The sequence below is a fragment of the Rhipicephalus microplus genome, chromosome 5 (assembly GCF_043290135.1).
Source record: "Rhipicephalus microplus isolate Deutch F79 chromosome 5, USDA_Rmic, whole genome shotgun sequence".
Lineage (NCBI taxonomy): Eukaryota > Metazoa > Arthropoda > Arachnida > Ixodida > Ixodidae > Rhipicephalus > Rhipicephalus microplus.
Window position 1 is genome coordinate 53,189,540 of NC_134704.1, and position 16,414 is coordinate 53,205,953.

General features: G+C 48.7%; 1 protein-coding gene across 6 annotated transcripts in view; it reads right to left on the minus strand.

Annotated features, from left to right (window-relative positions):
- Oatp30B (Organic anion transporting polypeptide 30B) overlaps positions 1–16,414 on the minus strand; it is a 272,925-nt gene that overhangs the window by 102,651 nt on the left and 153,860 nt on the right. For 5 of the 6 annotated variants that reach the window (XM_037425496.2, XM_075895467.1, XM_075895464.1 and 2 more), the window contains one exon: positions 13,094–13,150. The exons of the other annotated variant lie outside the window; for it this stretch is intronic. The gene's annotated coding sequence lies outside the window, so the exon portion shown is untranslated. The remainder of the gene's footprint in view (positions 1–13,093; positions 13,151–16,414) is intronic. 6 annotated transcript variants of the gene reach the window in all.

A 16,414-nucleotide genomic window follows, 5' to 3' on the forward strand; every position in this document is an offset into this window, starting at 1 on the left:
AAGAGTCGCGATTTTTTTTTTTTTACTCCAGCCCCATGCCAACAAGGCGAGACAATTAAAGAGAGAGAGAAAAAAATGGCAGCATATCCACGGAGTGAATGATGGAGAGTGGGGCGAAGAATTCGTCCGTCCATTCGTTCTTGCTTCCGTCTGTCCATGCGTCCATCAGCCCGTCAGTGCGTGCGTCTGTTCGTGCGTCCGCCCTGCGTTCGTCCATGCAGCCACCCCTGCGTCCGTTCATGCGTCCATCCATGCATCTGTCTATGTGTCCGTTCGTCCATCTATTCAACACTCCTAGTACCACCATCTCGCATCTTTTCATCATATATTCCCCATATAGAAGCCGCCGCCATCCAGCGGACATTCCAAGGACTAAACGAGAGGTGGCACACGCACACTTTCTAACAGCTTGCGCTTCGGGTCCACTTCCCACCTTTAACCACCTCGAGTTCATGGTGTACACTAGTTCACTGTATTCATGGCACTGCGGCCAAACGCTCGCTAAACCTTTCGAAAACCAAGGAGGTTACGCCCAGCGAGTATGACGCAGGAAACTTTTTCAGTCAGATAGTGCTCAATGTACATGCCAATGGCTGCTAATGGGAAATGAGAGGCGGAGGATTCGGCTTTTACTTTCTTACGGCTTGCGCTTCGTATCTACTTCCCATTTTTAACCACCTCGAGTTCATTCATGGTATATACAAGTTCATTGTATTCATGGCACTGCGGCTCAACGCTCGCTAAACCTTTCTAAAGCTACCCAGCGAGTATAACGTAGCAACCCTTTCTTGTCAGATAGTGCTCAATGTACATGCCAATGGCTGCTAATGGTGATCGCAGCCTCCGCGTTAACTAAAAGCCGAATGCTCCTGTCTCTCATTCCCCATTAGCAGCCATTGACATGTACATTGAGCACTATTGTTTATTGTTCAACAACGCACAGAAGAAGTCTCTCACCGGCACCACCTTGGAGGTCAAAATGTTATACTTGTCACATACTACGGGGGACGAACGGGTGCCGCTCTAAGGAGCTTCGCCCCTAAAACAACAGCAGCACAATTGCTCTTAAAACGCCAGTGTTTTGCGAACCATGCATGCATTGCAACTAGAGAGAGACGTGAATCAAGCTCCAAAAACGAACGACAACCACCTGATCGACACGTTGGAGGCCAAGCGCGTCCTTGAGTTCCTGGAAGACCCGGGACAACTACTCGTCGCCAGGGCCAAGAGGGCAGTCGAAGCAAGAGGGTTCCTGGACCAAGGAACCCTACCAATACTTGAGGGTGACACCGGGCATCGCTCGGAACACTGCTTCGAAATAAACATTTATTGCTATCTCTTTTTTTCTTTCTTTCGCAGAGTCTCTCAGTGTGCCTTCGGCTCAGTCTACTTGACGTTCTCCATTTTCTTTTCTTTCGATTTCTCCTGCCCCCTCCGAAAGACCTGTGCACCTAACTTGCTTTTCCACTGCCTCCAAGATCATTGTCAATGGAAGGTGTCTGGAGCCCACCTGGTTCTGTATTACCTCTGATATCGGCCCCTCCTCAGACCAAGTGACAACGTCATGTGATGACGTCCTCATGTGTCGTCATGACAACGCCTCGAATATTTGCCTCTGACGTGACGGTGACGTCATACGATAACGTAATCGCGTGATGATTGTATTACCTCATCATTCGTGTTGACGCCGACGATAAGTTTTCGCTTTTAATGAGATATCTAAGGATTTCGCCAAGAGAAGTTCGCCACAAGTTTTATTACCAATATCAACCCGGCCAATGGCAAGCGTACGTGCATTCTCCGGTTGAATGATTCGTAATTCGTGGAGACACGTCGAGACGTAATAAAGAAGGAAGCTGCAGAGACTGCTGCATCACCTCTATACCGCGCGGACGTAGCAGGAACGCCTCCCACATCAACCGCGTACACTCTCTGCATAGTGACAAACCGCGAACGCAATAAACCACTCGGTTATAAACACCCCGGAAGCAGCTCGGCTCGCGCACGTCTTAAGCCACGCGATGCGACGTTCCTGGTACGGCGGGCAAGCTGAGGACGTCAACCCCTGTTTAGAGACAACGAGGCGTAAACGCGGAGATAAGCTGCGCGTATGTATACATGCAGATAGATGGCTGCGACAGCGCGCGCTGCTGTAATACCGGGAGTAACCGTGGAAGCCCGGATGAATTCCTGATTATTCCTGGAAGTTTCGAGCGCGTTACGAGAACAACCCTCGACGCGTGAAGTTCCACGACGCCCATGCAAGGCTTGCACGCCGAATAACGAGTCGACGCGTTTCCCGTGAAAGGCGTGGCAGATCAGCGAAAAGGAAAGCGAAGAAGAAACGAAAACAACACAGGAGACGGAAAGCTAGTTATGTCAAAGTCAGCAGGGCATGCACGCGCTCGATTATGAGGAAGTGGACTGAGGAGGAAGACGCGGAAGATCGCTTCCGTGTATGAGCGAACGGAACGAACGAACGGAAATGGAAATGCGATAATAACAAAGGAAAGAAACCGCACGCACACCACGGCGCGTCCGTTGGGAAGAATTGCGTCACAGGGTGGCGCCAGCAGCGCAGGGCTCGCGAAAACAATGGTTGCGAGAAGAGAGGGCGCGCAAATCAACATCGCCGTTGAGCAACGAGTCGTCGACCACGCAGCGTATACGTGCATGCACGCGGCAACGAAACGCTCGTTACCGAAGTGGAGCATCGAAAAAAAAAAAACACTCAAGTCACGAGAAAGAAAGAAATAAAGCGTGGGGCCACGATATATAAGCGAAAACTTGACGAAAGGCATGCAAAATTGCGCAAGCATCCGAACGGTCACGGATGGTGGGCTTTAAGGAAACAATGCGAAAAAGAAACTCGCGCAAAGCTCGCACGAATACCTGCTGGGGCGTTGTTTTCGTTCCACGCACACAGCGGCGGGCGACCTGTGAGGTGATGGCGAACGTATAGTGCTGACGACATCTCCGCATTGCGCGGCCGGAGCCGTTTTTACGGCATTTCTTCGAATGGGTATAGAGAACTCTACACACGTATGCCATTTCACGTGAAATAGAAGACTACATATCCTATCTCGCTCATCATCAATGTCTGTGCTGATGGAGGCGATGACTTATGTCCTGCGCCGCAGCGGGCACTGTCCGTATATGCCCTATGTTGTTCTACTGCACAACGAACTTCGTTTCCGTCTTCAAACACGCTTCCTTTGCTTTCGACAACCCCACAGTTCGACAACAGATCGAGCCAAGATCGAGCCATCGTCCGTACCTATTCAGTCCTCTGCCTGACTCCTTACGTAAACAGAGTTTGCACATATAAGGGAACGCGCCACTTGCAAATACTATGATAGACAAGAGCTATTCAATAAATGACAGCGCATTTGTGCATTGCCAGGCCGGGAAGTAAGAGTGAATGATTGCGCCACATTCTTCGTCCAACGTTTACTCAAGGCTTCGCATCTCCTCAGTTACTTATAGCCTCTCGTCGCGACCGAATACGCACCACGTTAACAAAGAGCGAGACGCTGGTCTGCTACACAGCCCGTCCAAGGCAACCTTCAACGACATGTACAAAACGACGCAGAAAACACGAATACAGAGAATCAAGCAGATATAATAACGATATCTGTTTTCCGTGAGTGGACATGTGAACTAGAATATCCAAATCGATCCTGCAGACATTCTGAATAAAGTTGTTCTCGCTTTCCAGCCCGGCGGGTAAGAAATGCGCGGTAGAGCGAAAAATCTAAGAGAAATAGGGAGGGTACAGTGATAATATCTCAAACGACGATGCGAAAGATCTAGCGATAGCGCTCAGTATTTCACTTTCTATTCCTTAAGTTTGCCCTGCGGCGCTAGGACCCACCCTCACCGCTCGCACATAAGCTAGGATTTTTTTTCAGAATATGAGAAAAGAAAAATTGACAACACTGCTGATGAACGCGCGATTGCAGTAGGTAGCCGGTCAGCGGCACAAAACACCTACAATTACTGCTCTCATGACGGTATGAACGCTATGTAAAGGCGAGGTTCTCTTTCTCAGCACTTCTCGTTTCGCTCCACCGTTGCGGGAGAGGTCCCGTCCGTGAGAAGCCTTCTCTGACGAACCTCAACGCCGTTCGCGGAGCAGATTGCAGAGCGCAGGTACGTTCGGCGAGACTATAGGCGGTCCGGAACGACACTTCTCAGAATACGCAAAAAGAAAAAGGGGAGAGGGGGGGAGGCAAGACAAGCCGCAGTCGAGCAGCAGCGCCCTTGCCGAGAAAACGCGGAGCGCACAGCTCGTGTTTGAGAAGCGCCCCAGAAAAAACAAAAAAGGAGTGGTTACGAGACAGTCGCCTTCAAACTACACGTTAGAGCCCGGTAACAGCGAACCTGTCAGCCTCGCGTCTCAGACGCGAGCGGTTCGGTTTTCCCGGCACGCGGGGAAAAACGGCTTCAAAAGAAGGCGTTGCCAACCCCTGGCGACAGCCAAGCGAGTAGCGCTCACGGACGTATCGCACGTTTTAAGCCCGCACAGGTGCCCCAGATGCGTAATCGAACCGCCGAGCCCTAAAGGTATACTGACATGAAATCGTCAGTGCTCTTCTTCTGTTTTTTTTTTTATTTCTAAACGTTAAACTAAGGAGCACACGCCCTGTAAACAATGAACCAGTTTACGCATGGGCTTCGGTGTCGCCAAATGGCGCTCTGTTAATCTTGTCGTTTTGTATGCTTACAGGAACACTAAAGATAGAAACAAGGGCTTCGTTTAGATTGACAAAAGGCACTCTTGAGAACTCCAATGCCATATGTTTCACTTTCACAAGTTCATTATAGGCGGAGGAAATCCAGCGTGATGTTTCATTTTTGAATTTCGCGCCAAAATCTCCACGCGTGACATCACTAATTTCTCGATGTTTTCTTCGGATATTCGCACGATATTCGTGATATTCGCACGACGAAATTTCTTAAAACTTCGTACACTAGGTATACGACACCCATAGATGACAGTGTACTTCATTTTTGTCGATTAGTAGTTACGTGGCATCGAGGAGACTCCTTCAAAATCTATGACGTCACGGTGTTTGGTGCGGGAACCTCACAGTGGCGTCTCCACCAGCATCTTGCGTTCTCTCGCTTTCTAAGTGTCGTGTCGCGGTATGAGAGTGGTGTTTTCGGGAATGTGAAAATGTACACTATTAGGCGAAAAATCGTTTCGCTATTTGGTGTCCTTTGAACAACAAAACGAACAGTGCTACCGTAGGCGCACATGCATGAAAATAGTTGGCTTAGAATATAGTCCACGTTGCAGGACGTAAGGAAGTCATGTCGCGACGTATAAAAATAGGAAGACGTTTGTTCAATACCCCAAGTTATTTCAAGTCGTCAGTATTGGCGAGAAATAGTCCAGATGAATGCATTGTAATACGCATTCCTGTAATTTATTACGACAATAGCACTACGAACGCATTCGCACAGTGATGTCTTGGTACACCGGGAAAAAAGTCCCACCCAACGCGGCAAGGACTCTTTTTCGTTCATTAACGTCCTCGCAGTTGTTTCCTCTCTCTGACCAGATTTTACCGCGAGTATCAGCTCGAAACTACATATCATTACGTGCCACACATATGCCATACCCATACGAATTACGACTACTGCTTATGTACCAACTGATTCAGTCGCATGTCAAGCAGCCGAAGCTTTATCACAAGCACCTAATACATTATTGGGACGTTCTTTAGGACAGAAAACTGGATGTAATTATCCTTTCGTTGAACTTCCCGCCTTTAGCAGATGGGTTATTGCCATTTTAGAGGGTTCTGGGTTAAGCTCTTCTTACTTAATCGATGGCCGAAGAAAAAAAAAAGAAAACCTATCCTTGGTATGCCGCCTTTTCTTTGCCGCCCCAGTTGACAAAGTTTGCATGATGTCGCACACTGGCATGAACGCACGACGGAGCGAACTAACGAACGATTGAAGAAAGAAAGAAAGAAGGAAAGAAAGAAAGAAGGAAAGAAAGTAAGAAAGAAAGAAAGACCTCATCTGACCCCGCTTCCACAGGAATCTTGCAGCGCAGCTAGCTGCGTAAACAGAACACCGTACCAACCCGTGCCAAACAGCCCCGGAAACTCACCAACAACGAAATGCTGAACGAAAAAGCACACCACGAAAAATTGCGGCGAGACGGCACCAAACAGGTCGCTTCAGGGTTATGCATAAACCAGCCGCGTTTTTTCCGCTGAGTTGAGCGAACCGGAAAGGGAAACGCACAAAAGAAGCGCAGAATGCATACATCGCGAAAGCGAGCGAGCGAAAGATATTCGATGTTCTTGCAACATCAGTTATTGCACTTCTTATCGCTCAATAAGAGTGTCCTTCATGCGTCACGAAAGCGTACTAAGCGTACTCGTAAATGAGGATAAAAAAGTGTAATTGCAGCAAGGGTAAAAAGAAAAGGACAAATCGTAATCATAACGCAAGACACTGAAAAAACGCAGGAAAAAAAAAGAAGAGGAAAACAGAAACCTGTTCTTCCGTTGTGCTGTCAAAACCAAACTCTCGGCGGTCAGCAACACACGGAGGACGACGACGCAACTAAAGAGTTGTTCTCGAAGATATAGCTGCTGTTGCCTGGCTCGAAAAATAAAAACAAGAAAAAGGAGAAGTGAAGAGGAAGAATCAGGCTCGTGGTTCCCTCAGCGCGCAACTTTCGTTTATTCGGCTGCACACGACGACCGCGAACACGGCTGCGTCGGAACGCCCCCCCCCCCCCCCCACTACCCCCAACGAGGGGTGCACCGTGACAGAACCTCCGCTGCTTCCAGAGGAAAAAGCAGCCGTCTTCCGGCCGAATAACCTCACTGCCAGTCACAAGCAAACCCTGATTGCATATCCTCGAGCTTTTTTCTGTCTTGCATATCTGGCAACCTGTGGGGGACTGTTTACGATTGGCGTACTTACGTGCATGGAAGAAAGTGCTCGCTCTAATAACCTTGGGTGAACACACGGAGTTACAAAATGCATAAAGAACTACATGGAATTGCGAATGAGTGGATGGATGAATTCGTTCATGTCGGTGGCACGCTGGACACTTGTTCGCCGTAAGGACAAAGAGCAAATTGCAACAATACGCCGTAGTGTAGGGCTCCGTACAACGTAGTACACTAACGCAGTACACTAGCCTCTATGCACCATCTTCATGCCCATCCCGCATTACACTAGGCTCTGCCGCTTTTCGTCTCCGCCGGAATCGGAGCTAATATCGAATCCACGGCTTTCGGGTCCGAACACTGCAACCACTGGGCCACCGAGGCGACTCTATCTAAAGCCATTACAACACAACGCCGAAACAGAAGTCGGAACAAAATTTATCTCTAAATAAGGGGCAGTCAAGCACGGCTATAACTGCTGCAACCAAAGCGTTCGTAGTAGACCAAGACATGGAGAAAAGACGGTGGCAGCAAACGACGGGCAACATCCCCTCCTCCGACCCTCATTTCTTTTGTGGAGGGAAACAAAAAATCGAACAGCGTTATGCCACAGGCAGGATGGTGCCGTATCACTGCCATTAAGGAGAGGCTACAGGCGAAGGAAAGTGCAGCCCCGGCGGCTACAGCCTCAGTAGACGGTCCGTGCGTGGACAGAGAGCGGGAAATTCCCCGCGAGAAGTAGGAGGAAATAAGGTCGATGAACGGACGGACCAGCCGGTCGTATACTTTTGCAAGCATCCTTTTTCGGACCCTCCGCCTTGTCCGTTCGTGCAGAACGATTAGGACAAAAAGCACGCATCACGATTTCACAACGATTGCGAACACAGACACTGGTAGTAGAGAGCAGAAAAACGCTGAACGCATGAGAGAAAAATTAGCAAAGGAAAGTGCTGAGACATGTTAGATAGTTTAGGTTGAGAAGTCAACCGGCTGACGTGTACGCGAAATAAGAAGTTAGAAGGAGAAGGAGGAATAAACTTTATTATAAGAAACCAGCAGGTTTAGGAGGCCGGGCCTAAGCCTCCCATGAGGGGACGTCAAGGGCTTGCCTCGACGCTGCCTCACGGGCGTGCTGAGTCGCCCAGGTTTGGTTGTAAAGAGCGGGGCTCCGCAGAGCCTCATGGAGCTTCGACGAAAGGGTCGTGGCGTTGGTGTGTCTGTACTGTGCTGGAAGACAAAAAAATTATATGCACTTCCCTTAAAAAAAGCTATACTGTACTCGGTTAGCTTCAGAAGCATTCTTTATATATAAAATAAAAAAGAACCACCCCATGTGTGTCAACGCGGCTTCGATGCGACTGCCCTCTTATAGCATTTGATGCAGAGCGCTCTTTCATCTGCGAGATTTCATCACGTCATTTTCCGCGGAGCTTTCATCATGCCCGACGGCGTATGTACAACTGAGGGCATACATTTCGTTGAGCCTTTTCAGACGTTAGTTACGCTTGCACCATTGTCTGTCTCGTCTTTGTGTCCGTCTTCATTAGCGTTAACTTGACTTTCTTTAAAGTGTACCCCCAAAACCATGGCTAAAGGAATACATGTAGATCTAGTCTGTTTGCTCACTCAATGCACAATAAGTAGAACAAAAAAGAATTGCACGAGGCTCACAAGACAGTTGCATGGGGAAATCCGAAGTCAGGACAGAGCAGACGACGATGGTTACGCGCGAATGCGGCGGCGCATACGTGAGTCATAACGTCACCACATGCACTTCAACGAATCGCGGTACACATATCGTGTGTCACGTCAAAAGGTGTCGCACACGCATACCCGCCCCTGTGTGCGGCGGGCGCTAGGTCGCGTGCACCGACTTCGGCAAAGCCGCTCGATTAATGTGAACCACGAAACGCATGCATCCCAATAATTTTTTTTTTAATTTGTATCAAAGGCGCGCGGAAAGAGCGACTTCACGAATTGAAAAGAATGTTCTCGAAGATCATTGGTTCACGAGCTTTTCCTTTAGGAAAATTATTATTACGAATGCGCCCCCCGTTTCGGTGGAGTCAAAACAATAGATGCCCGCTTATACCGTGCGATGACAAGTGCACGTTAAAGAACACCAGATGGTCGAAACTTCCGCAGCAACTTCCCTACGGCATCCATCACTATGAACATCGTGGTTTTTGGTACGTTGAAAGTTCAGATATAGAAATAATATACGCGAATATGCCTGCTTTCCACGTGACCTCTTGGGAAAAGCAAGCCTACTTTCTCCGCGGAGCAAGCTGCTCGAATTTATTCCTCCTTCATAAGAAAACATGCTTGAGCGAGCTGGTGCTGATTATTTCTCTTATTGCTCGAATAAAAGACTCGCTCACAAACAAACCGACATATATGGAGATTAGAATCAAATTAAGGGTTTGACGAGAGACAAAGACAACCAATATTAAAACTAAACGCACTAATAATAATTATTATTATTATATTAATAATAATAATAATAAAGCAAGTCCTAGCGATCAGACAGACCTAGATGTTTCAAATGTCCCTGTAGTGCCTCCGTGAAGCCTGCACTGTAAACAGAAATAAGCCGAAATGGGAGTAAATGGCCTTGTCCTCTAGCGCACACCCAGAAGGGAGTTTTAAAAAACCCGTCTCTGGGAATAAAAATTTACTCCCCATCAGAAGGGGGTTTTCGCATGGTGTCAGGGGGGTTTTTATTTACATCCATAGGGGAACTTTTTCAGGTCAGTATGGGAGTAAATTTTTTGCATCGACCGAGAAAAAAAATTACGTCAGCAGCCGTACCATGCGCAAGCGTAACTTTAATTACATTACATTTAATACGCACAACAATGATTACAGTACACAAACATTATCACAACGTTCACGTAATATCACAACACTCGCACTCACCACAGCTTGCCACACGCAGTACACACCTACCATATAGTCACCGAGTATATATAGGCACCACATTCTGACCTCCTGTAGCCCAGGTGAAAGCCTTTTTTTTTTCTAATAATTAAGCAATAAATACGCACGGCGTAAGTATGAAATTGCGGTGGTCTGATGTAAGCACTTCAACACACATGCCTTTTATCCTAATCCTGCCTAATATTTAATATTTTTTTTACTATAACGAAAAAGTTTTATCAGTTGACGCTCTGTCGTACAGGCTGAATTCGCATCAGCAGTGCTGTTTGTGGACCCGTAAAATGCACTGAATCATACACAAAGTGCGCGCGGCCTTGAATGAACACATTAACGAGGCACATTCAGCAGCTCCAGCGATGAACCGAGGTAGACCGCCGCTACCGCGTTCGACGACTAGGCCTCACTCACGAGTACGGCACGGTGATTCGATGAATGACAGCTGGCGATCACAAAATGCTTGCTGATGTGCAGTTTACGTCTCGTTTTTCCCATGCACAGAAATAGGTGTCCGCTATCCACGCAGTTTAAGCTACGGAGCGATATGCTTAAACGAATGAGACGGTTCGCAGTCGCTGTTCCCGTTGCTCGCATGCATTGCATGTATAGCTCGCAGAGCTCGCCACGGCGGGCGGTGCGCAGTGCGAGCTCGATACGATGCCGGCTTGATACCGACGCCATAGCGAGGCCTTCCTACCGCTCAGATGTTGCAGCCGGTGAAATACCGGTGACACTCCGACAAGCCACTATCGGAGGAGACGGGGCGATCGCGTCGCCGGCGCAACTCTCAGACCGGTTGCCGGCCAGCCTGCCGTAGTCGAGCGAAGCCTACTTCGAACCGCTTCGAAGTTTTACGGTGCAATCGCTGACGATCGTACTCCGCCTCGTTCGGCGCTCGCCTTGTAGTTAGTCATTGACAGCTGCGGTGGCAAGGCGCAGAAGACTGTTATACATTCCAGCAGCCTTCATTTTTTGTGAAACACATTCTTTGCATCGCCGGTGGTCGGTGCTAGCTCGTAGCGCTTGCCGCGGTGGCCAGCGCACAGTGCGAGTTCGATACGATGCCGGCTTGATACCGACGGCATAGCGAGGCCTTCTTACCACTTAGATGTTACAGCCGGTGAAATACCGGTGACACTCCGAGAAGCCACTATTGGCAGAGACGGGGCGAGCGCGTCGCCGGCGCAACTCTCAGACCGGTTGCCGGCCAGCCTGCCGTAGTCGAGCGAAGCCTACTTCAAACCACTTCGAAGTTTCTGATGGTGAAACTCCAGGAGCAGCCGCTGACGATCGTAACAGCTTACTTTTGCTACCATTAATTTATTCTTCGAAGTTTTTTGTTACTCGGCCCTTTGAAGCGTGGCATTCAGGACGTTTCGTTGAGGAATCGGACCGATGTGCAGCGTGGTTTAAGGTGCGAAATATATTGAAATGTTCCCAGTAAATACCAACCGGTCGTTGCTATTCTTCGCTGCACTTATAATTTCGTTGCCTGTTGACAGATGCTTACATGGTTAGCCACACAAATCACATGTGTTTCACACCGACGTGCAAACATATGCCCGTACAGACACACACACACACACACACACACACACACACACACACACACGCGCGCACACACACACACACACACACACACACACACACACACACGTCACGCCCAAAGAGAGTTTTTAAAGCTCCTATAGGGAGTTTGTAACCACGTGACCTGAAACTCCCTGGGGAGTTTACCAAGGTCATGTCGTTCATAAACTCTGTGATTACGGAGGGGGCGTTTTACGATGACATGTGCCGAGTTCACTCCCTACCAGGGAGTAAATAATTGGGGCAGGGGAGTTTTGTGGGCTCATGTGCTGGAGAAACTCCCATTTCGGCTAACTTTTGTTTACAGTGTGGGAAGGAGTCCCCTTAGCCACTCCTCCAGTCTCTTAAGAGGTATGCGTTTGAGGCTCTCCTTGCACGAGGCAGCACGGCCACCCCGATCACCAAACACGACTTCGGGTTCATTGGTCAACCGCGAACACTTACTTCTCTGAGTATACTTTGTGGTACGCTTACGAAACAATGGGTCGAGTGCAGCCCTCAGGGTATAGCTTGCGAGGGTTTATCGGTGAGGTACACCTTTGCATGAAGCAATCACGTGCCACGTGACGCCCTCTTTGTCACGAATGGCGCACTGCTTAACATTCCCAGGGATTACAAGTACTAAAATAATCAAACGAAGTGGACCGGGGACAGCACCTACCATCGCATCGCTCAAGTGCTAGAGCATCGGACACGTAATTCCATGGTGTGTGGGTTCGGATCGCACCTGCGGAACGTGCGATCTTTCGCCTACTTTAATTCGATTCATTTTACGTCACCATCACTACAATGCAGCAATGGGCGTCGGCGGGGGTGTGCAAAAGGAAATCTTGCCCCTCCCCCCTTCAGGAAATACAGAACTCACCCCCCCCCCCCCCCCCTTTGAAGCTACACTAGGACTTTCATTCCTGCACCACGATTCAAACCGGCTCTGCACCCCCAAAGACATAATCCTGACGACCCCTTCTGACTAAAGACCAGTTCTGACTACAGACAACAAGTGATGTCTACCGTACTTCGCACAGTAGTCCGTGGTTGTATATATCTACGGAAAGAGCCCTCACGGAAAAAAAAAAAAAAACAGCTTCTTCCGTTCAAGTAGTGTTTTACCACAACCATTTTCTCCCCCAACGCACACTCGCACGCTCTGAAGAGCGGTGGTGGTGGTGGTAGTGGTTAGAAGATGAGAAAAGGCACCTATTTTCTGCAACCCAGTCGGGAGCACGGCGCAGTGCCTGAGAGGCGGCTAAGGATTAAATACATGCCTACCAGGCGGCGACATCGCACCCTCCCAGTCTCACGGCGCGTGCGCGCGAAAACCAGGAAGCACCACCGCCGCACTGCTTCGCAACAGGGACGACGACGACCCGAGTGTAGCGACAAAAAAGGGGCAATGCACCAACCGCGTATAGAGCTGGACGATGGCTGTGCAACGGAGCGCGAGAGAAGAACCCTCCCGGAGCGGTTTAATACGCCCGCTGCGATGCGTGTCCGCTGCCCAGCGAGTGTACTGCACGTGTTTCACGAAAGAACTGCCGGACAACCAAGGGGTCACACGCATTGTTATAGATGAGCCGGCCGGCAGTCGGCGCACAACACGCGTCACACACCGATTGCGTAGCAGGAAGTACGAGTGACGTGGTGCTTACCACACTTCCGGTGTGTCCGAGGTTGCTTATTGTTCCCGTCTTATGGCAGCGCCGTTCCTACGAAAAATAAGAAAGAGTCAGCAGGTAAGTCGACATGCAGAAGCAAGGCATCATTAAAAAACAAACGAAGGAATTAATATAATCATTTTCGCAACTCGTGGTGTACTCCCGGAAAAACATTACGTAGCCCGCTACACCAACAAGAACGTCACAAACTCGATAATTGTACAATCAGTGGGCGTCACCAAGCTCTGCCTTGAATTGCAACAATGCGCTACCCGTTCTTCACCAGAAGCAGAAAACGCGTCCCTAAGACGAACGTTCAGCCGCTCACCACAGCAATCGGAGGCCCGAAGAGGAAAGACGGTCACCGCGTCTTCTCATACCGGACGAGGTGCGTGAGTCACGTGATCAGGTCTCAAAGTCACGCACCGAGGTTTAAATGAGGCGGGCAGAGCTGGACCGTGGCTTTCGGGAAGGATCAGCCGAACGTATGCAGTCGGAGCGCTCGATATTGACCATGCAGCCAAGCGTGACGCCACTGACACACGTCGCCAGGGCGCTTCTGCAGCGCTCGAAAACTACGAGTCGAATGTACCATAAAACTAACTAAAGACTGCGCATGCTGTTGCTCTGTTGCACACTTTCTTGCGTACAGCCAATTATAGAATGCAAAGCACCGCTGGGAAGCTGCTGGCGCAACGATTCGACTCGACAAGGGGGTCTTTCTTCGTGAGGGTTAAGAGAATTGACTCTGTCAGGGACCTGACTTAGTCGACAAGGTGGCTCCTGCTACATTTTTCGTTCGATGACTCCTTATAAGTGCGCACAAGCGTTATGACAACTTCAACTCCACTCCTTGGAGCCCCCCTTCCCCCCCCACCTCCACACACACACACAAAGAAAAAGCTTTGTAGACGCCGGAAATTCTATATTCGAGAACTCGAAATAGGCAACACCATTCCACCAGACCAAATTGAGAAAGTGAAGACGGACTGTATGTGTATCGAGGCTGTTATGTGTGGAGCATCTGGCAATGAAAGGATACACCTGCTCCAGTGACCTCCGACTGGAAATTGGAAGGCATCACTCCATCTTATACAGGAAGCCCAGTTATGAGCGTGCCGTCACCTTGACATCCCGGCGTTTCAGGAACAACGTCGGCGGCGCGGCCTTGGATGGATCGAAGGCCGAGATCACTCGGCCGCAGAACTCGCGCCAAACGGTTGGCGCACGCTTTACAGCCGGTTGGCAACAATGTATCTCAATGACTCGCGCGGAATGCCAACTTTTCCTTGTCCTAAGACCTGGAAAGCTGAACTATATAATAGTCCGTGTGGATTCGTCGTGAAAGTAAGGCGTAGAACCTTGGATAAAAAGGAAACATACAACCCAAAGCCGACCTCCTAATTATGATAATCATCATCACTCGAAGCCTACTTTGCCAACTACAGGAGGAAGGCCTTGCCCAATGATCTCCACTTTACCCAATCCTGCGCGAGCTGATCACTAGAAGGCCTTAACGGCACAAAAAAACGAGGAAAGGGTCGAACTCTTTCACTGAAACATAAAAAAAAAAGAATACCTTGTCCGTCGCGGTAGAGCAGATGTAATGGTGCTCGGCTGGTGACCCGTAGGCCGCGACGGTCGCACTTCGATAGAGACAAAATGGTGTAAGTGCGAGTTAAATAATCGTATCGTGGCTTTGGGACGTGAAACCCCAGATATTATTAAGAAATGACCGCTTTCTCTTGCTTACTGACAATAAATGCACACTCACGGTTACCCTTACGCCACGCGATATCTAAGCGCGGACGATCGCAAGATTTTGTTGTGTGGTTGGAAGCAATCCTTGTGCACAGAAAGACTTGAAACGTAGTATACACTGATGAACTTGACGAGACTTTTACGATTTAAAAGCGTCAAACAATGAGGCATCTCTAGAGTTGGGGTGACGGTTGTAACGACAGCGACGATGCCGCCATGTCGGGGATGACTTAAATAAATACATAAGCGGCAGAGTGAATGAAAATATCTGATATACGACGGTGACACACCGGCATAACAGACGACTGCCGTATAGTGGTCCGTTGAATAATAATAATAATAATAATAATAATAATAATAATAATAATAATAATAATAATAATAATAATAATAATAATAATAATAATTGATTTGTGCGGTATAACGTCCTGAAACCACCTTATGATTATGAGGGACGCCGTAGTGGAGGGTCCCGGGAATTTTGACCACCTGGGGTTCTTTAACGTGCACCCCAATCTGAGCCCACGGGCCTACGACATTTCTGCCTCCATCGGAAATGCAGCGGCCGCAGCCGGGATTCGATCCCGCGACGTGCGGGTCAGCAGCCGAGTACCTTAGCCACTATAAATAATAATAATAATAATAATAATAATAATAATAATAATAATAATAATAATAATAATAATAATAATAATAATAATAATAATAATAAAAGTAAAAAAACGTATTATATTTTGTGCAGCGCGCTGCATTCAAAGTAATGCGTTTGGTTCACCCCACAATTACTTGGAGCGACCGCTCACCAACACAGCGATGTAACTGATAAAACAGTTTTACACAGGCTCCGGTTCAAGCTCATCGCTGTAAAAAAAAAAAAAAAAAAAAAAAACATACCTGGTGACTTACTTGCCGACACCAAGATGTGACTGTGAGGCATACCGTGGTGAAGGGCTCCAGAAATTTCAACGATCCGGAGTTTTTTTTTTTTTTTTGTTTCAATACGATCGCCGCGGCCATGGGGTCGAACACGCGTCCTTGGCAGAAGCTTAGCGCCATAAAATGGCGCCGAAAACGCCACCACTCGGTCGGGCACGCTAAACTAAGCATCTTTCAATGCTAACCAAAAGTATACCGCCGAGCAGTGTGGGCTTCCAACGCTCCTCGCCTGGGCCTTTCCCGCGCTCGACGCCGCCGACGCAATCGGATACACGGCAACAGCGGCAGCTGTAACAACGTTTGGCTCCGACGTAGGCTTGCAGTGCCAACGCGCCAGACGAAAAGGGAGACCTCACAAGGACGCCAGCGGTGTTGCGAAACGAGGACGTAACAGCACGCGTTAGAGATGCTTCAAAATGCCGCATAGGTGTTATTAAGCGCGAAAAATTAATTCAATCAATCATCGGTATTCGTCTCGCACGAAGCGATGAACAGATCATTTATATAGGCACGCATACTGGGCTCAGGTACCCGGCAAAATAATGTATATTATAATACTAGCGTAGATCGCTAGAGTGCATACAGTCTCCGATGATATAAATTAGAACGTCGTTCTTT